Below are 25828 nucleotides of genomic sequence, written 5' to 3' on the forward strand. Positions count from 1 at the left end.
TTGAATAGTTTTCTTTGGGTTTAGGAACTATCATTGCGTACCGTCTGCGAGAAAGAGAGAGAAAGATAGAGAGAGAGAGAGAGAGAGAGAGAGAGAGAGAGAGAGAGAGAGAGAGAGTGAGACAGAGACAGAGAGAGAGTTCAGTGTTCTGTAACGCGTTGCGCTTCTCTTTTTCTCGTATTCAATTACTAATATGTAATCTAGAAGTATTTTTGTTTGAGATCTAGTGGAGAGAGGACGTGTACTTAGAGACTGCCGTGTTCTGTAATTTGCGTTATTGTCAAGAGCCGCCATCTTAGACTTTTTCAGAATCCCGAAGTTTATAGCAATACTGCGAGAATGCTATTAATGTAATTAAGAAGATTTGTTCATTATCTGGAACAATATTCAAACTATAATGGTTTCCACTCATAAAGGCGTTATTTATGATGTTCCTTCTAAGATTGAGTGCTTTTAAATCACTACGTTTTGCGACACTCTATAGACTCTCGGATTCTTTGGACGATGGTTTAATGCTAAGAACCATCACGTTATTGTATTTATCTCTTTTGCAAAATTTTCTGGATCGTATCTTACCAGTTTCCAAACGAAAACATTGTCATTGCAGAAGGACAATCTCCGAGTGAACTGCAAAGAGCTCTTTACCGGAACATTTATGTTACAGGATGACAATGTAACTTGTCATCGAAATTATCGAGTACCAGAAGACGAATTGCGTAATTTATTACTTTGTTTTCCGAACAGATTTACTGTGCCACTTGATGAGTGCACTATAGTACTTCATGAAGATCATTTCCAGACTTCCCATTCCTTCCAAAGTCATTAAAGTAGAGTTAATCACGAAATTAACTTTCACATTACTACGAGAATAAATTTGATTTTTATTGAATGGGATTTGCTGAACTAGCAATTAAAGAAATTAACTTCATCACATCATCTTTATTTTGCGCGTTAATTTACTGTCAATATACTGCAGAATGCATAGAAAAAGTTAGGTAGATTTTGTAACTTTTATCTAATTGTGTATCTTAATTATACTTTACTGTGTATTAACATACTTATTATATTTTGTTTCAGTAGCGTGTGATGAACTTCGGGTGACGTGAACTGCAGTGCAACGAGCTCAGTCACTGGCGAATGTCTCCTCATTAAAGAAATACACACAGGCAAGAACATCTCAAATTATTTCACCCCTTTTTCAGTTGACTCAAGTAGATCTCAAACTGATTGGTATAAGTAAGTTGAATGATTTTCACTCAGTATTTAGAGAAGTATTAGTAATTATGTTAAGGCCAAATCGAAGTGACTTGATTTGGTATTTTCTATCCGTGTACAGAAAAGCTGTATATTATCGTGAGGTTTGGCCAACTCTAATTTGCCAGTAAGAAGTTCGGACATTAATTCTGGATAAATAGTAGATATCACAAAATATGTTGATCAGTTCGTTAATATTTTCAGGATGGATTCATATCCGTACTATGTGTTTATTATGTGGGTGTCGAGAATGAATCATACCCTTCCACCTTCATATCACAAGGAAGGGGCTGCAATAGGGACATGTAGGTGGCTGTCAGGTCCCAGTGAATCATCTTCTTCTGCTGCGTGCTACACAGAATTAAGAAGGAACTTAGACGAAACGACAAACATGCACATTAAAGGTATAGCCTTTAATTATCGCTCGTCTTTAGCTGCATTAGACTCTGTATTAGGACTCGCCTTAAGGAGTCAGCTCATGTTATTCGTAGATCTCTTATTAATTGCTGTAGTCACAAGCGCAGAGCATATTCAATTACTACCCCAGGATGTTAAGTTAATTCTAAGAAAATCCTGCCAGGCTCTGAAACAATAAGAGCTACAAAGAATGTTATCCATGAATTCAGTAGTATTATTAAATCTGCTGCGAAAAATGCGCTGTGGCCACGGCCAGTTATATACATATGAAAGTGCGTTCAACGATAAGAAACTAGCTCTTTTTGAGGCAAAGATTGTATACCATCCAAACATGTCACTGTAATTCTGACAAAAGCAGACTCATAATCGGTCGGACTGGGGTGTTTTTTTTTTTTTTTCATCAGTCTACTGACTGGTTTGATGCGGCCCGCCACGGATTCCTTTCCTGTGTTAACCTCTTCATCTCAGAGTAGCACTTGCAACCTACGTCCTCAGTTATTTGCTTGACGTATTCCAATCTCTGTCTTCCTCTACAGTTTTTGCCCTCTACAGCTCCCTCTAGTACCATGGAAGTCATTCCCTCATGTCTTAGCAGATGTCCTATCATCGTGTCCCTTCTCCTTATCAGTGTTTTCCACATATTCCTTTCCTCTCCGATTCTGCGTAGAACCTCCTCATTCCTTACCTTATCAGTCCACCTAATTTTCAACATTCGTCTATAGCACCACATCTCAAATGCTTCGAATCTCTTCTGTTCCGATTTTCCCACAGTCCATGTTTCACTATCATACAATGCTGTACTCCAGACGTACATCCTCAGAAATTTCTTCCTCAAATTAATGCCAGTATTTGATATTAGTAGACTTATCTTGGCCAGAAATGCCTTTTTTTCCATAGCGAGTCTGCTTTTGATGTCCTCCTTGCTCCGTCCGTCATTGGTTATTTTACTGCCTAGGTAGCAGAATTCCTTAACTTCATTCACTTCGTGACCATCAATCCTGATGTTAAGTTTCTCGCAGTTCTCATTTCTACTACTTCTCATTACCTTCGTCTTTCTCCGATTTACTCTCAAACTATACTGTGTGCTCATTAGACTGTTCATTCCGTTCAGCAGATCATTTAATTCTTCTTCACTTTCACTCAGGATAGCAATGTCATCAGCGAATCGTATCATTGATGTCCTTTCACCTTGTATTTTAATTCCACTCCTGAACCTTTCTTTTATTTCCATCATTGCTTCCTCGATGTACAGATTGAAGAGTAGAGGCGAAATGCTACAGCCTTGTCTTAGACCCTTCTTAATACGAGCACATCGTTCTTGATCGTCCACTCTTATTATTCCCTCTTGGTTGTTGTACATATTGTATATGACTCGTCTCTCCCTATAGCTTACCCCTACTTTTTTCAGAATCTCGAACAACTTGCACCATTTTATATTGTCGAACGCTTTTTCCAGGTCGACAAATCCTATGAAAGTGTCTTGATTTTTCTTTAGCCTTGCTTCCATTATTAGCCGTAACGTCAGAATTGCCTCTCTCGTCCCTTTACTTTTCCTAAAGCCAAACTGATCATCACCTAGCGCATTCTCAACTTTCTTTTGCATTCTTCTGTATATTATTCTTGTAAGCAGGTTCGATGCATGAGCTGTTAAGCTGATTGTGCGATAATTCTCGCAACTGTCAGCTCTTGCCACCTTCGGAACTGTGTGGATGATGCTTTTCCGAAAGTCAGATGGTATCTCGCCAGACTAATATATTCTACACACCAACGTGAATAGTCGTTTTGTTGCCATTTCCCCCAATGATTTTAGAAATTCTGATGGAATGTTATCTATCCCTTCTGCCTTATTTGACCGTAAGTCCTCCAAAGCTCTTTTAAATTCCGATTCTAATACTGGATCCCCTTTCTCTTCTAAATCGACTCCTGTTTCTTCTTCTATCACATCAGACAAATCTTCACCCTCATAGAGGCTTTCAATGTATTCTTTCCACGTATCTGCTCTCTCCTCTGCATTTAACAGTGCAACTCCCGTTGCACTCTTAATGTTACCACCGTTGCTTTTAATGTCACCAAAGGTTGTTTAGACTTTCCTGCATGCTGAGTCTGTTCTTCCGACAATCATATCTTTTTCGATGTCTTCACATTTTTCCTGCAGCCATTTCGTCTTAGCTTCTCTGCACTTCCTATTTATTTCATTCCTCAGCGACTTGTACTTCTGTATTCCTGATTTTCCCGGAACGTGTTTGTACTTCCTCCTTTCATCAATCAACTGAAGTATTTCTTCTGTTACCCATGGTTTCTTCGCAGCTGCCTTCTTTGTACCTATGTTTTCCTTCCCAACTTTGTGATGGCCCTTTTTAGAGATGTCCATTCCTCTTCAACTGTACTGCATACTGCGCTATTCCCTATTGCTGTATCTATAGCTTTAGAGAACTTCGAACGTATCTCGTAATTCCTTAGTACTTCCGCATCTCACTTCTTTGCGTATTGATTCTTCCTGACTAATATCTTGAACTTCAGCATGCTCTTCATAACTACTATATTGTGATCTGAGTCTATATCTGCTCCTGGGTACACCTTACAGTCCAGTATCTGATTTCGGAATCTCTGCCTGACCATCAAGTAATCTAATTGAAATCTTCCCGTATCTCCCGGCCTTTTCCAAGTATACCTCCTCCTCTTGTGATTCTTGAACAGGGTATTCGCTATTACTAGCTGAAACTTGTTACAGAACTCAATTAGTCTTTCTCCTCTTTCATTCCTTGTCCCAAGCCCCATATTCTCCTGTAACCTTTTCTTCTACTCCTTCCCCTACAACTGCATTCCAGTCGCGCATGACTATTAGATTTTCGTCCCCCTTTACAGACTGCATTACCCTTTCAATATCCTCATACACTTTCTCTATCTGTTTATCTTCACCTTGCGACGTCGGCATGTATACCTGAACTATCGTTGTCGGTGTTGGTCTGCTGTCAATTCTGATTAGAACAACCCGGTCACTGAACTGTTCACAGTAACACACCCTCTGTCCTACCTTCCTATTCATAACGCGTCCTACACCTGTTATACCATTTTCTGCTTCGTGGGTCCCGACGCCCCGTCGCATCCAGTACCGGAAGCTGCGCCCGTGGTCACAGGCGTGCACCCTGACCTCGGTTTTCAGTCGGTGTTTCCCGAGGCCCCGCGCTGCCAATACTGGGGTGCGGACCGGGGACTGCCACCGACAACAGTCTCCGCCTCGGTCTCTTCTGCTACGCCTGCGGCCAGACCCCTCCCCCGCCGTCGACGCTTGCCACGTTATTATTCAACGACGGTGCGGCGATTTGGGGGGGGGGGAGGAGTGTTATATCCTAGCCAGTAATGCCACCCGAGCCCGCTGCCAAGAGGTTGGCAGCATCAAAGTCCGGACGCCGTCCGCATAAGCAGCGCCAGCGAGACAGGAAATCGCCGCAAGTCTGCGCGCGCCACCGCTGGCTTCTGGTTTCTTAAGCGCTGGAGTCGCGAACGCTAGGACAGTTCTGTATTCGCCGCTCAGTTGTATACTCACCACCGAATTGTGTACTTGCTAGTCAGTTGTGTGTTCATCGCAGCAGAGTTGTTGTTTGTCGTCAGCCGACGTTGACCTAGCCGCTCACACTCGAACTAGACAGATTTCTGTAGACATGGAGTTCACTACTGTGTTTCTGTATCTTCGTTAATAAAGATAAGTACCGACTTTTATTTAATCAGAGTGTTTGGGTTTTCGTCTTTCTGTTCACTGTTCCAGCGGATCGGTCGGCCCGCTATTAAAAGTGTGGCGGTGACTTCGTAAGCCGTTTCTACAGCGAATTGTTTGTCGCTACGAACGCCGCCACAAAACATCTGACCAGAAATCCTTGTCTTCCTTCCACTTCACTTCACTGACCCCTACTATATCTAGATTGAGCCTTTGCATTTCCCTTTTCAGATTTTCTAGTCTTCCTACCACGTTCAAGCTTCTGACATTCCACGCCCCGACTCGTAGAACGTTATCCTTTCGTTGAATATCCAATCTTTTCTCATGGTAACCTCCCCCTTGGCAGTCCCCTCCCGGGGCCCCTGGGGGCTTATGTCTTTCAAACACGAATCTCAGAAGGGTAGGCAACATCCTGTCTAATTGGTTTTGTAAATCAAACCTTACTAACGGCACGAGATCATATACAGAAATTGAGCAGGAAGCGTTATCTGTTGTGTAGGCGCTTCTGCAAGTTTCATTATTATTTATAAAGCGCACAAACAATATTATACTGAGATCAAGAGGAACTAACATTTTTACGAACGTGAAAACTCTTGCGTGGAAGACTGATGAGGTGGACGTTCACTTTACAGGAATAGAATTTCACGATAGTTTATATCAGCAGAAAAGATAATTTCACTGCCGAAGCTTCGTCCAGATTACCATTGGGGCTAAATAAAAATAATTTTTCAAAAAATCTCAGGGAGGAATTTCCTGTACTCTTGATACAGGATCAGGACGATAGGAAGTCTACTTACAATTATTCTGGAGGATGTCAAGACTTCAGTTGCAGTATCCGAGGAGGACTACGAGATGTATGCTACGAGATAACAGCCACTGCACAAATTCTTACAGATAATAAACGATGTTTAGTTTCACAGGAGGAATGAAAATGTTCAACATTGGTGAGTGTGCATTCAGGATGGTTATTAAAAGAGATTCATATGGTACTCAAACTACTCATAGGATCTGAGGGTCATTTTGGCGTCGTAAAGTGGGTAAGTAAAATAGGAACCTGCTGTTATTTTACAGACATCAGTTTGAAGGTGCAACAAATAATAAATCTTGTGTCATCTGTTACAAGGCAAAACCCAGTAGCAAGGGCAGCAGAGGATTACTGTACTTACTCATTCAAAACAAAACTAGCATTTATTTGTGTCGATGTTTGTGGCCAGATACACGGGGCTAAAGGAGGTAATAAATACATCGACGCACTTTTGGACGTTTTCATAAAATATATGAAACTGTACCCTCTAAAGACCGTCACTTCGAATCGACTCCACAGCAGTTTAATTCCACGCATAGGCAAGCTGCGCACCCTGTTGTTGGACACCATTTTGAATGTTACATGTTTTAACTGGAGAAACACAATTGCACGTGCAAATATTAAACGAATCCTGGTACCATACAGAGGCAAAACCGATTGGCTGCTCGTTTCTTGAGCTGAACAGGTTCATGAGTACGTATTGTCAAACAAATTGACCAAATGGATCGACTATGTAAATAATCTGAAGGATATGATAAATAATTTAACATTTATATTAACTCAACCTACCCTATCCAAACTGATGTACAAAGAAGAAGAAAGAAATGGTGTCAATAAAATCTGAAGGCCACCAGTCGGAAATAAGCACTGATGAACTTGACAAAGGCCAAGTAAACCTCAGTACAACGGAGTTTACGTATTCAGAAATTTTCTGCTCAAAAAGGATATGGCTCAGGATACACCCATGGCCCAAACTGTTAAGCAAGAAAACCAAGAAATAGGAACTACTATATGTGGGACCCTTCATAAATCTGTGAATGTCACATCATAGTTCATGTTTATTAGGACACCATGAGACTATGTCAAAGGCCTATGCCCCCATCAGGACATGAAGAAGAACCATGAATGATTGTATACAGCATGATGAACATTATCTGTTGTTCTTTTTGTCTTCAGTTCTGAGACTGATTTGATGCAGCTCTCCATGCTACTCTATCCTGTCCAAGCTTCTTCATCTCCCAGTACTTACTGCAACATTATCTATAATGAAGTAATACGATGTGTTAATGAGTTAACTATAAGTTGTTAGAGTACAATGCTCAGTTCTATTGTCACTAGAACGTGTGATGTATCTACAAGTATATATTGGTCCATACGTACCCATTATTTTCCTGAATTATGTGAATACGTATCTTACTCAATAAGTAAATATGATACAGGTGCTTGATGACTTTCTTAGACTTTTCAGTTTAGTACCTTTATAGGTATGATGCTGTACTAATATTTGGAATTTAATTTCCTACCACGATAAATCTGAATGCCAAGATTTACTTAAAGCAGAGATTTAAGCCATAGGTTGAATCCTTTCTCGATTGACACATTAATAAACTATTGATCTTCACTGCAATATCGATTTGTACAATTGCAACGGCAAGCAAGCTTAATCTCTCTCAGGATGGAGGTACTACGTTGTGTGCCACTTACCTATTACTATTTCAACTAATACAGGTGGTGCATGGTTTGGGTATCTTGACATGTGTGTTTCTTTAGCTATATTTCCAATTTTTAGCCATATACTCGTTTTATAAAATAAGCTGGATTTTGGTAGATTAAACTGGAATTCTGAGTTGTGTATCCAGATTGCCAATGGTACTCAACTAACTGTAATGTAATATGCTACGTACATTGGGTAATCTAAGAGCCACAAACTCAGTGAATTAGTTGGATGAAAGTGAACAAACAGCAGTGAACTTTTTATCGAGAGGTGTCGTTTATTTGAAATGCTCTGTCAAGTAAGGTTCAAGTTAGTTTACAGTGTTGTGACTGTGCATTTGCGTCAAATGCGTGAATTGTGAGCTTCTCCAGTCAACTGCAATTCGTTGTCGCCTATATAATACTCACAATGACAAGTGTTCCGACTCTCGTGATTTATGTGTGGGTCTGTAGTAGTACCATGATCAACCAGTGACAACTGAACAGTTCGTCATCGGTTCACGGAGAGAGAGAGAGAGAGAGAGAGAGAGAGAGAGACAGAGACAGAGAGTGTGAGAGAGAGAGAGAGAGCGAATTATAATCGGAGTACTACTAAACAGTGCAGATTGCGAATCATTGTGAATTTAAAGGTATTTAGTCCCATCGAATCTCAAAAGGCGGGACAGTAAAAGAAAGAATGACTTACATTAACCAACCTATAATCTTCCAGCAATTTAACCACTATTAACTATTTATGTGGCTGGATTGCTTTCATGATTTCTCATACCATGGCTACGTGCACAGTATGGTCCTCTTTTGTTTATGCTTTCTATGTTTTTGTATCTTCTGTACTAGTTATTCCCGCATAGTTACGACATAACATAAATATAGTTCTCCCCTCGGATTAATATTAAGTTGTGAGTTGTATGATCAGAAGCTGTTATACGTCTTCGCAGTTTCTCCCGTGACAGCATTCAGTGAGATCTGTTACTGGTTGCACGAGAAAGTTTTTCGTGTAGTCCAGTTTCGCCCTGTTGAGCATTGTACAGTCATACGGCAGCCTACAGAGCTATTACGACAAACTGGTGACCCTGACGTGATTACCTCTAATATCACGGAATTCATAGTGTTCACGAAGGAAATTTGCGAAGTGACCGACGCATGGCTATGACTAATTCCTCTGCGTCGTGACTTGGTGTATAGCTGCCACGTTTCTAGCCACACATAAAAGAGTGTAGTCTGCGCTGTGGAGGCCAGTGTTTTCTATTCGGCAATTTCGGCGGACGCTATCGAGTCTACACTGGCTTAAGTCAATGAGATCGCTAGTACCCAGCGGAAGAACAACATGTAATTACCTCACCGTCAGCGGCTAAATCCTACGACCGGTTTAGCGCAGAATCTATCCAGCGAGTGCCATCAACGCAGGAAGAGCGATTATGATAGGTTATCACCTGAGAAGACATCTGAGACCGAAAGCCTTCACAGTACTAGCAGCATCTACGAAACAAAGAGGACGCGGCATCAGTGCAAGATGAATTACAGTTTGGTCTTCCGATTCAATACTGAAACCATCGACAGAAGATATAACAGCTAATGACGAATCTCTTGAAGTACCTCGGCTCAATAATAGATTGCGCCAGCTCACTCGTTCCCGAAATAACAAAATGTGTTAGCAATGGGTGGATTAAGTGACGGACCATGAGTTGTATGCTTTGTACTACGATCCTACAAGGACTCACGTTGCAACTATACACCACTAGAATTCACTCAGCTGCCTTGCGCGATGCAGAATGTTGCTCCACAAATTAACAAATGCAGCAACGATTAGCTATAATACAAGACCAATTGAAGACATTGCTCCCGACACGGCATTATCATGTTATCAAAGATGATATTCGGAGGGTACTGAACTGCACCAGTTGTTTAGAAAATGAGGGAAATCACTAAACTGTTACATGTACAGGTATTTCAAACAGATCAAGAAACAATAGCACTACGTGGATATTTGTCGAAAATCGGACGTCAGCTCTTTACTGAAACACATAGGCCTCAAGACAGAGTGGGTCTCTACTCTGACAAAAAAGAGGATCAAACGAAGATGAGCAAAATCGCCAAAAGGTAAACCCCGCTGTATTCCGTGACAAACGTTGAGGAAGAACCGCATACAGTCCTCAGGTGTAAAGAGGAAGTGCACAGAGTTTCATTGCCTTCTTCGACCGAGTAGCGTCATTTTAGGATGAAGAAGAATTCGCATACCAGTAAATGGATTATTGGGAGAAGTATTATGCGATGTTCATTGAGTCACGTTCAGACATACCGTGTGTGTTTGGCGTTAGCCAACAAGCATCAGATATTTCTTCACGATGAAAGGAGGACTCAGGTAACGTTGCAGGATCAAACGATAAGTTTCTTGAGACATGTGCCATTCAACAAACACATATGTACCCACCTGAATATTAGTTAGCAAGAAAGTCTAGTACTGAATGTCCTGTCGAGAACGAAGTCATTCGAGACTCAAGGTCGTATTAAGGAACGATGGGGAAGAGAATGGTTCCTGCCCTTTCAGAGGAACTGTGTTAAGCGACCTAGAGAAATAACGGAAAACTTAAGTTGTTTGAGGAATAAATTTCTGAGATTGTGTGTTTCGAACACAGCGGGAAACTCGTTTGAGATGTTGAAAATTTGGTGGACTGAGAGATGAGGAATACGTGGGAAACGCTGACAAGAAGAAGAAACAAGATGATATTACGTACATGTATGTTAAGACGTTACGGAATAGAGACTGGAATGCACCTCGCAGATAATCGAAGACGTTGGTTGCTAGTGCTGCTCTGAGAAGAGGAGGTTGGCACACATGAGGAATCGTTGCGGGTCGGAACAAACTAATCAGAAGACTGATGACTCAAAAAAGTAGTAAATGATCAGGAACTTCAAGAGTCCTTACAGACACTTAACTTAGCCATTCTAGGTCACATTCACCTTCAAAGCGGTCACAGATATTCAAGATAATCAAATGACCCTGATGGTCATGGGTGACATCTTCGATGACCTTAAACTCATAACGTCAGCAGTCAATCCATCAGTTATTCGATCAATCAATATGTGACAAGGGAAAGCACCATCCCACTCCAAATTCACCTTTCCTACTGCACCACCCCTATCTCCAACGGATCAGAGCGTGGTATTAGAAAATAGTTCAATTGTGCTAGTCGAAATTTAAAAATAACACTCTCCCCTCCACACCTCCATTGAAAGGTATATACACAGAGTAAAATTTTATATTGCTCACAGAGCTGGTCAAATGTACCATCGATTGTGTAAGCGCCACTGCTCACCACCAATCTCAGGTTCGAAGTGTTACGGGTAATGTGTTAGGGTCTCTTTAGATCAAGAGAAATATGGAGGACTCTCAAGTGTAAAGACGTGTTGTATCTGGAGTGTGTTGGATATATACTTATTCGCTATGGGATGTAGCGATTTTCTATTTGCTGGATATCGTACTCGAAATATTAAGAACAATTGTTACCATGTAAAAATAAAATAAAAAGAAATAAACAAACATACATTCTGAAACATTGAGAATATGCAACATGTTACGGAAACTGAAGAAACAAATGTAACAAACGTTATTCTTCATCATACACCAACTATTTTTGTCTTGCAGGTTTTACAGGAAGTATAGTACAGACTCATATACATGCTTACACTAATCACTTTTTTATAGAAATATCAAGAATGACTTGAACTAACGACTTTTCTATGTTTGCTAGATACAAGTTTCAATTTGATTACAGTAATATTCTATGAAGTGATAATAATGAAGACACAATCATGCTCTACTAATGATAATAATGATTATATGTGAATGATAAGTTAAAGAAAAGTGATGACCCAGTGGTCATACTGTTATAATGAGAAATGTTTTGGACAGTTTGAAGTTAATTAAAACACAATAATGGTTTATGTAGAAAAAGATACTATTTTCAAATATTGTAGAAGAACCTGAAATAACTTGGTACACAGATATTGTTTCTTGTATTACAAAGAATAAACTTGCTTCTCAATGGTAGAGTAGTCATGCACGTTCTGCTTCATACATTCCATTTTTATGTTGTTACATCATATGTACACCAACATGTAGCATCTGCTGATATCACTTTGTTTGCATTATCTATGCCTTTAAAACTTCCAGCATAATAATATTCCCATGCTTTACAGGCACAACGAGATATTTCTCATCAACCATTTTTTTCTTTGGTATACTTTGCAATTTATGCTTACATTATATGCTTCCAGATGTTAAGTAATTCTGAACTGTTTAACATTTTTGGGTCTATGCTTAAAATTGTATCGTGATCACACATTTTTATTTGATGACTATGGACAATAATGATTTTCTTTTGCAGCAAAAGTGCACTTTCCTTTGCCTTCTTCCTATTTTTCCCAGTAGTTATGCACTTTCCTTACATCTGATATTATTACTCTGTTTTCACTTCTCTGTAAGAGATGTATTACTTATGTACGGTCAGTATTTGCAACAAATGTCATTTTCAAATCCCATGTACTGTAGAAATATTCTACTATACTGATCTTTCTTATAAGCTCTGACAGTGTATACACTGGTTACTTATGAACTACACATTTTGTCATTTATTACTGTCAATCTTCATGTACTGTCTTCTAGAATTATTGCCTGTATACATTAAGTTTTCAAGTCTACTTACTGGCACAGCCACCGTTATTCTATGTGTAACCATTCCTGTTCAGCAGACAGTCACTACCAGTAAATGCATTTATCACTAGCATACTACTAGAATCGCTCAACTATGAGTCTATAACCTGCTCTGCATACCATATTATTCGATACTGAACTATGACCACAATTTCTTACTGTTACATTAATGGTACTGCCATAAATAATGCAGTTGTTACCTGCATAGGTTTCGGATTTTGTATTAATATCCACTACTGAAAAGCTTTGCAGTTTTAAAAGCATTTAATGCCTCTTTGGTTTCGAATTTCTCTTTATGCTACTGTCCTTCTCTACCTAATCCACTGAGATGGTCATGAAACATTCAGCCATTTACTTGTCTGCAACAATATGAATATAATCAAGCTTACTGATGTCGCCGATAATACACTACAAGTGAGAGAGCTGTAATGACACCATTCATTGCGCTCACGACTGTACTAGCCAGCACTTAATATATAATTAGTTGAGTTGTCATTGGGTACCATATTTAATGCTGCCACTAATGAGTCTTCAATATGCTAAATCTCTTTACTTTGATATATAGAGAGAAGTTTAAAGAAACAAAAACTTTAAGATGACATGGCTTAAAAATACATTCCTCTGATGAAGGAATATGAACCAATGCCAATGGATCCTCGATTGGCAATTCTATCTCCACCATGACTTTATCCTTGCCTTTTTTATACCCTACCTTAACATTTTATACTCATGGTGTAGCTACACTATGCTTCGTGTAACAATGATTACCCTGAACTAAGTAAATGAGGGTTATAAATGGACACTTGATCTCACATACTAATGCACATAAGCACTACATTTCTTACAAAATTTTAAAGTACTTAATAATGTTTTTCTATAACTCTGTATTGTATAACTCAGGGCGTTTTAATTCCCATGTACTTTGTAAAGAGCATGTTGCTCATAATATTTAATTTTTCTTAGATATTAGGCTACATTTTAAAGATTCATAGTGCAGATTAGCATCATCATACTGCACTATTTGCACATTCATAATTGCTAATCACAAATGTTAGATTGTGAAAGAAAATGCTTCACAATTTAATCTTGATACTTTTATGTTATTCAAAGAGCTATATTCTCACACAAAGATTTGTATTTCTTTATTATTTATCTGTTTTACACAACGTTTCCGAATTTTTATCAGCCTGTACTTATGTAATGATGTAATGCTAAGAATTTGTTGTGTTACTATGGCTAGTTATCACAATAACACTGTTAAATTCTTCTGAGGTAGGTAGCAGGGCTATGAAAGGTATGTACATAGAGTTAAATTTTATATTTTACCAGAGATGGTCAAATCTAGTATCAATTGCGTAGTAGCATCGGTGCTCAACAGCGGTCGCTGCTTCAAGATGTTATGGGTAACGTGTTAAAGCAACTTTAGATCAGGAAAATATGGAGGACTCTAAAATATAAAGACGTGTTGTATCTAATGTATGCTGCATATATGCTTACTCGCTAAAGGCAGTAATTAATTTTTTTATTTGCAATATACTACACTGGAAATAATTAAGGTAAAGAAAGTTGTTTTGTTAATAATGCAATGTGTGTATCTATAAGTGATGATAGAGACGACCTTTAGCACTCACATCCAATGGATTTCTAAAGCTAATTGTTAATGTATAATTAGTTTATTGTATGCTAATTGTGAGCATTATCAATTTTCAAAGAATCAAAATACAAGTTTTAAAGTTAGTGCCATATTGTTACTTACCACAAGACAATACACGTTCCAAGTTTCGTGTCATTTTTGATTAAATATTTTACTATTGAACTTATTGTCTCAGTCATATTCGGTTTAATTAAGCAACAGCCTTGTACAATAACTGTATGCTAACTATACAATTTAGAGTACTAACAGAGGGCAGTGCCAAGAACGTTATCATTTCGCTGATAAAGGTAAGATATTTTATTACTTCATGGATAGCATTCATTTAGCACAGGGACCATTATTTTGAAAATGATCAATTTTGTTTTATTAACAAGGCCAATTTCAAATCAACATGTTTGCATCTGATTCGTGTAATTTTGATTTCGGTTAAAGTTCTTGACAGTTTACTTTCTCGCTGTCAGAAAAGTTCGGTACACGGCAAAGCACATAAGCGGCGAGATAAAATACACGTTAACACGCCATTCTCGTTCTAACATATGTATTGCAGGCAATTGTCACTAACGTAATTTCAGTCCTATTTCAAATGTACACGCTTCACCCTATCACTAACCAATTATAGTGTCATAATGAAGTGAAACATCTGATGTCCAAGAAGATGGAAAGAACTCAGTTGTGCTTTATTCCCGCAAGTCCTCTTCTCTATTTACAAACAGAGTGTAGTATTAGAAAATAGGTCAGTTGTATGAATCGCTCACAGAAAGTTTCGTACCTAAAGAATGGAGAGTTGCTCAAGTCACACCAATACGTAAAAAGGGAAATAGGAGTAATCCACCAAATTACAGGCCCATATCACTAACGTCGATTTGCGGTAGGGTTTTGGAACATATACTGTATTCGAAAATTATGAAGTACCTGGAAGAAAACGATATACTGACACATAGTATAGATTCAGAAAATATCGTTCTTGCGGAACACAAGTAGCTAGCTCTCTATACTCATGAAGTAATGAGTGCTATCGACAGCGGATGTCTAATTAACTTCATATTTTGAGATTTTCAGAGGGCTTTCGACACCATTCCTCACAAGCGTCTTCTAAACATACTCTCCACCAGTGTAATATCGCCCCAGTTGTGGGACTGGATTCGTGATTTCCTGTTAGAAAGGTCACAGTTCGTAGTAACAGACGAAAAGTCATCCAGTAAAACAGAAGTAATATCCGGCGTTCCTCAAGGAAGTGTTATAGGCCCTCTATTGTTCCTGATGTCTATTAATGACATAGGAGACACTCTGAGCAACCCGCTTAGATTTTTTGCAAATGATGCTGTCATGTACCGTTTTCTAAATTCCACGGATGACCAAAACGAATTGCAGAATGATTTAGGTAAGATATCTGTGTGGTGCGAAAAGTGGCAATTGACCCTGAATAAAAAGAATTGTGAAGTTATTCACATGAGTACTAAAAGAAATCCGCTAAATTTCTATTACACGATAAGTCACAGAAATCTGAAGGCTGTAAATTAAATACATAGGGATTACAATTACAAATAACCTAAATTGGAACGATCACATAGATAATGTTGTGGTTAGAGCAAACCGAAGACGGCGGTTCATTGGCAGAACACTTAGAAGGTACAAAAGATCTACTGAAGAGACAAGACTACATTTGTCCGCCCTACTCTGGATTATTCCTGTGCGGTGTGGGAACCGTATCAGGTGGGACTGACGGATGATATTGCAAAAGTTCAAAGAAGGGCAGCTCGTTTTGTGTTATAGCGAAATTGAGGAGATAGTACCACAGACATGTTACGGGAATTGGATTGGCAATCCTTAAAACAAAGGTGTATTTCGTTGCGACGGGATCTTGTCATGAATTTCAATCAGCAGTTTTCTCCTCAGATTGCGAGAACATTCTTTTGGCCCCCACCTACATGGGGAGAAAAGATCGTGACGATAAAATTTGAGAAATCCGGGCTAGCACAGGAAAATTTAAGTGGTCGTTTTTCCCGGGCGCCGTTCGAGAGTGGAACGGTAGCGACACAGCTTGAAGGTGCTCCATTGAACCCTCTGCCAGGCCCTTAATTGCGAATAGCATAGTAATCACGTAGATATGGAAAAAACCCTCTCATCCCTGTCCTGAACCAATCGTAGTGTAGTATTAAAAAGCCAAGAATACAGCACTAACTCAACGGCGTCAGTGGGAAATTTAAAACCTTAACGATACAGTAAATAGTATCAAAATGATCGTAAAAGGGCTGTGCAGTGACATTATTTCCTACATACACATCATGCCACGCCCCCATCTATCTCCCCCACTCCTTGTCGCCAACCAATCACTATGATGCAAACACTCCAACTGCATGCAACATAGGCTACCACTCTCCACTCTCCAGCCAACCAGAGTGTAGTATTACAAAATTGTGCTATTTCCTTTCTTCAGTACCGTACCCATGACTCAGTGCGACGCCGGCGACATCATTTCCTTAGTAATTCGTTCGCTACGTTAATAACAAGAGGCTAATGCGTGGCGCGGAGTTCTGCTTCCCGGAATCGAACCAGTGACTCTCAGCTTCGGCGGCTTCTGGTGGAGTTTATCACCTTCTAGGTTCACAGGTGACTTATTTGGTGAGGCCGTAGTCCCTCCGCCCTCGTCAGCTACTTGGTGAGGCACCACACGTACATCTTCCTTGTAACATCTGGGACTGCATCATCTACGTTGACCTGTTGGTGCGGTACCGACATCTTCTGTCGAGCAGTGTGGTGGCTAAGTCATTGTAGTGAAGTATGACGTCCGCTGACTAACTGTCAGTGCGTCCGTCCCGGCGACGTTTCTTCGTGTCTTCTCTTTCCCCTCGAAGAACCTCCTCATACCAGTTTGTCGCAGATATTTAATCGGCGTTTTCGCCAAAGTCGCCGACTTCCCAGGGCTGCTAGTGAGTCTTCGGTCGTTGATCTATGCTTTTCACGTTGGTCAGAAACCAACGTGAAGGCTTTCCATTGTTTTATCTCCATGCTGGCGTGTTCGGGTATTGCCTTTTCGTTTTCCTCCGCATCGCCAGATAAGAGGGTCGTTTAATAAGTAATGCCCCACATTCTTTAAAAATCATTAATACACATAGACGAACGTCCCTGTTACTGCTTCACATCTGTTGTTTGTTCTGTGAGCCGGCGATGTTTAGAACCGGTCTGGCAGATGGCAGAGCCGTAATACAGCGTCTAAATGGGGTCCACATACGACTTACGATACAAGCAGCGTGCTGTTGTTGAATTCTTGTGTGCAGAAAAAGAAACCGTGGTGAACATCCATAAACGTTTGTGTATAGTGTATGGCGATGTTTCAGATGAGAGGAGTATAGTTGAGCGGTGGGTAACAAAAGTTACAGCCTCAGGAAATGCCGAAACAGAGCTCCATGATTAGCCTTGTTCGGGACGTCCTGTCACACTCCCAGCTCCAGACATGCTGAATCGTGCGGATGCCATTATTCATTCCGACCGGCGCATCACAACTCGACAATTGACTCTACAGTTGGCGGTCAGCATTGTAAGTGCCTCTGCAATGATCTAGACTTGCGGAATTTCAAAGAGAACCTCACAGAGAACCACAAGGCTCAAAGAAAGGCCATTTAATCTAAATCGCTGGAGCGTTTTGAGGCCGACGGAGAGGCTTTTCTGTCACGTATCGTCTTGGGGGACGAAAGCTGGGTGTACCACTTTCAGCCGGAAACAAAAAGGCAGTGCATGGAGACATATCATCATCATTCACCACGAAAGAAGAAATTCAAGATATCCCCCTCTGCCGGAAAAGTCATACTGACAGTCTTCTGGGCTTGTGATGGAGCCATTCTCGTGGATGTGAAGCCAAGAGGATGAACCATCAATTCACAGGCATTTGTGAAGACGCTGAATTAACTCAAGAACCGTTTCCGACGTGTTTGATCGGACAAGAATCCAGCAGAAATCTTGCTCCAACACGATAATGCACGCTCACATATGAGACTGAGAACCCAGGAACACATCGCCAAATTGGGTTGGACATCATTGCCATATCCACCCTACAGTCTTCAGTATTCTTCTGTGGCACCACATTTCGAAAGCTTCTACTCTCTTCTTGTCCAAACTATTTATCGTCCAAGTTTCACTTCCATACATGGCTGCACTCCATACAAATACTTTCAGAAACGACTTCCTGACACATCTATACTCGGTGTTAACAAATTTCTCTTCTTCTTCAGATACGCTTTCCTTCCCATTGCCAGTCTACATTTTATATCCTCTCTATTTCGACCATCATCAGTTATTTTGCTCCCCAAATAGGAAAACTCCTTTACCTACTTTAAGTGTCTCAGTTCCTAATCTAATACCCTCAGCATCACACGACTTAATTCGACTACATTCCATTATCCTCGTTTTGCTTTAGTTGATGTTCATCTTATATCCTGTCCATTCCGTTCAACTGCTCTTCCAAGTCCTTTGCTGTCTCTGACAGAATTACAATATCTGCGAACCTCAAAGTTTTTATTTCTTCTCCATGAATTTTAATACCTACTCCGAATTTTTCTTATGTTTCCTTCACTGCTTGCTCAATATACAGATTGAATAACATCGGTGAGAGGCTACAACCCTGTCTCACTCCCTTCTCAATCACTGTTTCCCTTTCATGCCCCTCAACTCTTATAACTGCAATCTGCTTTCTGTACAAATTGAAAATAGCCTTTCGCTCTCTATATTTTACCCCTGCCACCTTCAGAATTTGAAAGAGAGTGTTCCAGTCAACATTGTAAAAAGCTTTCGCTAAGTCTACAAATGCTAGAAACGTAGGTTTGCCTTTCCTTAATCTAGCTTCTAAGATAATTCGTAGGGTCCGTATTGCCTCACGTGTTCCAGTATTACTACGGAATCCAAACTGATCTTCTCCGACGTCGGCTTCTACTAGTTTTTCCATTCGTCTGTAAAGTATTCGCGTTAGTATTTTGCAGCCATGACTTATTACACTGATAGTTCGGTGATTTTCACATCTGTCAACACCTGCTTTCTTTGGGATTGGAATTATTATATTCTTCTTGAACTGTGAGGGTATTTCGCCTGTCTCGTACATCTTGCTCACCAGATGGTAGAGTTTTGTCAGGACTGGCACTCCCTAGGCCGTCAGTAGTTCTAATGGAATCTTGTTTCGACTCAGGTCTTTCAGTGCTCTGTCAAACTCTTCACGCAGTATCATATCTCCCATTTCATCTTCATCTACATCCTCTTCCATTTCCATAATATTGTCCTCAAGTACATCGCTCTTGTATATACCCTCTATATACTCCTTCCATCTTTCTGCTTTCCCTTCTTTGCTTAGAACTGGATCTGAGCTCTTGATATTCAAACAAGTGGTTCTCCTTTCTCCAAAGGTCTCTTTAATTTTCCTGTAGGCAGTATCTATTTTACCCCTCGTGAGATAAGCCTCTACATCCTTACATTTATCCTCTAGCCATCCCTGCTTAGCCATTTTGCACTTCCTGTTGATCTTATTTTTGAGACGCTGGTGTTGTGTCTAGACAAGACAGCCTAGACACAATGAGAGGAAGCCGAAAGGCACGCGCTAAGCTAAAGCAGGATGGCGTGAGGTCGGAAACAGGATACGTAATGAATGCTATAAAGAAAAGTACGTAGCTTCTGGAATACTTAACTTTAATCCATCCTTGTGGTACATCTGGAGATTGTGGCGATACAAGTGAGACTCTTTAGATACATGCAATGTCACTAATGGCGCCTTGCTAGGTCGTAGCCATTGACTTAGCTGAAGGCTATTCTAACTATCTGCTCGGCAAAGGAGCGAGGCTTCGTCAGTGTAGTCGCTAGCTACGACGTCCGTACAACTGGGCGAGTGCTATTCCGTATCTCGAGACCTGCCTTGTGGTGGAGCTCCGTCTGCGATCCCTGACAGTGGCGACACGCGGGTCCGACATGTACTGATGGATCGCGGCCGATTTAAAGCTACCACCTAGCAAGTGTGGTGTCTGGCGGTGACACCACATTCCTCCCCCGCAAATCGGCGAACGGTCGTGTTATAAGGCTTCCGCCCGCCGTGGGGAGGACCCCATGTTGACGTATGCGATGAGATGGGGAGCCTAACAAAAGGCGAGGCTGTGCCACCCGCACCCGGCCATTCGGTCCGAGGGGAGCTAGGAAGGGAAGAGGCATTGCGCACATTCACTCACACCTTGTGATTCCAAATCATGTAGTGTTCCGGCGACCTCATCACGCGATGCGTGGGGAACATTGCGCGCTCAGAAAAATTTCGGTTGCGCGTCGACTTTCAGTTCCAAATGTGCTTCATAGTTCTTAGCGCAACCAAGGCCCGGTGCAAAAATGTCTGCAAATTCTTCACATAGCCGAGAAACACTGGCGGAAGGCACAGTCTGATTCACTGATAGGACCTGATTTACAATAGACAAGTTAAACAATTGAAATAAATCGAAACCAAACAAGTTCACTGCAGTAGAAGAATGAAGAACGTAAAATGACACAAGTTTTGTTTGTCCCTTATATGTTGCAAGAAGGCTGCACTGTCCGAACACAGGGATATTCTGACCTGAATAACTATTTAACTTAACATTCGCGGCACGCAACGGAGGTTTGCCCAGTTGTTTGTACGTGTCGTGATTGATCAATGAAACTGCAGCTCCGGTATCGAGCTGGAATGGTATGACCTTGCCATTAAAGCCCAAATCTACAAAAAGTTTACTGTCCTGCTGACGACAAGAGCGACTGTCTCGTGCAATTTGAACTGATACAGGTACAGCATCACTTGCTAATTGACGTGATTTCCGGCGACGTCGACGCACACTTTTTGTGGGATGAACACAGTCACTGTTAGAGACAGTGGCACTAGACGAAGTGGAATTAACTAGCTGAATGTCCATGGGCGAAGGTTCACGAGCCTGAGTGTCCTTGGTTCGATTCCGGCGCGAAGCAAAGGGCCTGGAATGGTTGTGATAGTCTGATGTGAGCTTTTTCTGGCAAACACTTTGAACATGTCCTTTCTTAATACAGAAAAAGCAAATAGCTTGGCGTGACGGGCAATTGTCACGCGAATGTCTAGTTGCACACCGCGGGTATGATTTCACTGCATTTGTATGCTGGCGCGGCACACCTGGTTTAGAGCGTGGCGGCAGCTGCGCGGACGTGTGCGAGGGCAGTTTACCGGGCCGTGCAGCGCGCCCGGCGGGCCGGTTAATGTTACACATGGCTGGCGAAGTTGCAAATGATTCCTGAGCAAAGTCAACTGTGTCTTGTCTATCTAATATGTCTATCACTTGCTGAAGGGAGGGATTAACTAGTTTCAAAATCTGTTCCCATATACGAACATCAGAAACGTTCTGTGCAATTGCATCACGTACCATTGTATCTGAATAAGGGAGTCCACATCCACACTCAAAAGCACAATCCCCTGTAAGGCCTTGCAATGTTGCAACCAACTCCCTATAAGTTTGACCGGCCGTACGTTTTGTACGAAAGAATGTATACCTTTTTTCAACGACATTAACTGTTTCTTTGAAATAGGCGTCCAATGCCGACAAAATTTCTTCGTAGGACAGAGTTGCTACGTCGCGTCGGGGAAATAATTTCACTATCACACGGTACGTTTGCACCCCTACACACGCCAATAAATGAGGCTGCCGCTCGTTACCTTGAATTCTGTAGGCGGCGAGATGAAATCCAAACTGGCGTGACCATTCCGTCCATGTTTCCACGTCTGCTTGAAAATTACGGAATGGTGGTGCAACTGCATGTTGTGGCTGCGGTAGCGATGAAGCGGCGGCGGCCGCATCGTTTTGCAGTGCACGTTGAACCTGGACAAGCTGTCCAAGGGCATCCAATAACGCCTGCGGATTCTGCAAGCGATAAAATTCGGACAGTACATCTGGCGAAGCCATGACACAAGTAAATGGAAGCAATTAGAAAAAACAAGACCCTTTCCGTTGACTCGTCGCCAAAAATATTGTGTCTAGACAAGACAGCCTAGACACAATGAGAGGAAGCCGAAAGGCACGCACTAAGCTAAAGCAGGATGGCGTGAGGTCTGAAACAGGATATGTAATGAATGCTATAAAGAAAAGTACGTAGTTTCTGGAATACTTAACTTTAATCCATCCTTGTGGTACATCTGGAGATTGTGGCGATACAAGTGAGACTCTTTAGATACATGCAAGGTCACTAATGGCGCCTTGCTAGGTCGTAGCCATTGACTTAGCTGAAGGCTATTCTAACTATCTGCTCGGCAAAGGAGCGAGGCTTCGTCAGTGTAGTCGCTAGCTACGTCGTCCGTACAACTGGGCGAGTGCTATTCCGTATCTCGAGACCTGCCTTGTGGTGGCGCTCGGTCTGCGATCCCTGACAGGGGCGACACGCGGGTCCGACATGTACTAATGGACCGCGGCCGATTTAAAGCTACCACCTAGCAAGTGTGGTGTCTGGCGGTGACACCACAGCTGATATTCCTTTTTGCCTGCTCAATTACTGCATTTTTACATTTTCTCCTTTCATCAATTAAATTCAATATTTTTTCTGTTACCCAAGGATTTCTACTAGCCCTCGTGTTTTTACCTACTTCATCCTCTGCTGCCTTCACTACTTCATCCCTCAAAGCTACCCATTCTTCTTCTACTGTATTTCTTTCCCCCATTCCTGCCATTTTCTCCCTTACGCTCTCCCTGAAACTCTGTACAACCTCTAGTTCTTTCAATTTATCCAGGTCCCATCTCCTTATAATCCCACCTTTTTGCTGTTTCTTCAGTTTTAATGTACCGTTCATAACCAATAGATTGTGGTCGGAGTCCACATCTGCCCCTGACCTGTCTTACAATTTAAAACCTGGTTCCTAAATCTCTGTCTTACAACCATGTATAACACATAATAGTTATATTTAATTATAATTGACCCTACACTTCTGAAACTCCCAATAACTTCCAGTTCTTTCAAATTTTCCACGTACCTTCACCAATTCCTACTTTTTTTAATTTCTTCAGTTTTAATTTATCCTTAACAACTACACTGTGATCAAAGGCTCCATCTGCCCCTGGAAATGTCTTAAAGGTTAAAACTTGGTTCCGAAATCCTTGCCTCAAGTTATATAATCAACCTGAAACCTTCGTCTCCAGGTCTCTTCCAGGTATACAACTTTCTTTCATGATTCTTAAAGTGTTAGAGACGATTAAATTAAGTTCCCTGCAGAATTCTACCAGTCTGCTTCCTCTTTCACTCTTGTACTTTTTTTTAAATTTATTGTAAGGTCTTATGGGACCAAGCTGCTGAGGTCACCGCTCACTAAGCTTATGCACTACTTAATCTAACTTAAATTACCAGAATGAGATTTTCACTCTCCAGCGGAGTGTGCGCTGATATGAAACTTCCTGGCAGATTAAAACTTTGTGCCCGACCGAGACTCGAACTCGGGACATTTGCCTTTCGCGGGCAAGTGCTCTACCAACATGTCAGCGCACACTCCGCTGCAGAGTGAAAATCTCATTCTGGAAACATCCCCCAGGCTGTGGCTAAGCCATGTCTCCGCAATATCCTTTCTTTCAGGAGTGCTAGTTCTGCAAGGTTCGCAGGAGAGCTTCTGTAAAGTTTGGAAGGTAGGAGACGAGGTACTGGCAGAAGTAAAGCTGTGAGTACCGGGCGTGAGTCGTGCTTCGGTAGCTCAGTTGGTAGAGCACTTGCCCGCGAAAGGCAAAGGTCCCGAGTTCGAGTCTCGGTCGGGCACACAGTTTTAATCTCCCAGGAAGTTTTTAACTTAAATTAACCTACGCTAAGGACAACACACACCAATTCCAGAGGGAGGACTCAAACTTCCGATGGGGGTAGCCAACTGGACCATGACAAAACGCCTCAGACTGCGTGGCTACCTGCACGCCTTTATTCCTGCCCCAAGACCACATTTACCAACTACTTTTCCATTTCTTTCTTTTCTTCTATCGAATTCCACTTCACCATCCCTGAGCCGTGTGCGGTGGTTGTTGATGCCGTTCATAGCTTGGCATCTAGTAATAGCGATAGTGGTGTCTCGTTTTCTTAGTGTGTTCACTGGTGCCACCATGTTTGCTCGCCTTGTCTGTCCGTGAGTGGCAGCACCCGCGCTTATCGATAGAGCGTACTGTGGTACCATCTTTGGAGCGACCTCTAGTATTTCCGGGTCGTCATATGTCGAGCTTTGGGGGAGTTGCGACAGAGAAGCAGTGAGGCTCCGACAATCAGTACTACCCCGACTGCTGGAGACACACATGCAATGTCTGACGGAAGCATGTGGTCACGAAAGGGCACGACCGCGTCAAGGACCGGATTCTGCGAGATTTAGTTGAATGGACCGTGGTATCCGAGTTGTGCAACTTTCACCTGCGTGTGCGTCCACCCGTCGACGTGATCTCATGGCAATAAGTTGTCAGTCCACGTATTATACTGGGATCCTTCCCATGTGTGATTTGAGTAGAGACGACCGTTGGTTGGTCGTTCGGTCAGTCGTCGCAGCGGACGACGTGTATTTGGTCTCCCGACCTCTTCTGGCTTCTCTCTGTTTGTACCGACTTACAATTCGTTCGTATTGTTTCACAGTGGCTGGTTTTAGTATTGGTAGTTGTTGGTGGAATTGTTTTCCCGGATCTGTGTGTATATTGTGCTTTTGAACAAGCAGTTATTTTAATGCTGTCTGCATACTGGATTTGGGGAGGGGCTTCGAACGAACATCAGGTCGGTTTGGCGGCGCAGCAGCAAGTAGGTCTTTGCAGCACTAGGGTAAACTGGGGCCACTGGCGGCGTGCTACCACTGCCGGATCGAGGAGCGGCAGCTGCAAGAGCGACGACTTCATTGCACACCAAACCGAGGACACTTAAGTTGGGTGATGAATTAACTGCTAATGCAACCTCGACTGTTCTGAGGTCTCGCCTTTGGTAGGCGAGTTGTTGCTCTCAGACCCTTGAGCCAGGCGCAACGAGTGAAGTGTTTCAAGGCGGTGAAATATTGCAGCTGTCTTTCTCTATTGGTTATTCATCATTGAATTTAGTATTATTCTTATCAGTGAAGAGCAACCAGCGGTATTTTCTGCCTCGTGGTCGCTAACGCCCCACGTACCTGCCCTGGAGGTTAGCGTACTGTCCCGGCGTAGTATCTTTCCCCGTCGTGTTGATGCTGTCCGACACGGCATATTGTTCGACAGCCTGTTTGTATTGTACTGTGCCCACATTTTTTTTTTTTTTTTTTTTTTTTGGGGAGGTATACCGTCGTTCTAATGTTTCCTTCAGCCTTGGGTGTTTTATGATAACGTAGTGCTGTCAGTCTCTTCACTGTTGCCTAAAAGTATTCCATCGTTGTACCGGTGACTGGACGTTAGGCAGATTGGTTAGTCGGTCGGTCGGCGCTTAAATTGCACCTAGTTTGAGTTGCCATCCTGTCACGTGAGTGCAACACTTGGCTGCCTGTCTTACCTTACCTTATGTTTGAGTTACCTTCCCAGACCGAAACTCGGAACACTTGCTGAGAACCCCTTGTCCTGATTCCTTAGATTGTGATGACTGTATTAA

The sequence above is a fragment of the Schistocerca serialis genome, chromosome 6 (genome assembly GCF_023864345.2).
Source record: "Schistocerca serialis cubense isolate TAMUIC-IGC-003099 chromosome 6, iqSchSeri2.2, whole genome shotgun sequence".
Lineage (NCBI taxonomy): Eukaryota > Metazoa > Arthropoda > Insecta > Orthoptera > Acrididae > Schistocerca > Schistocerca serialis.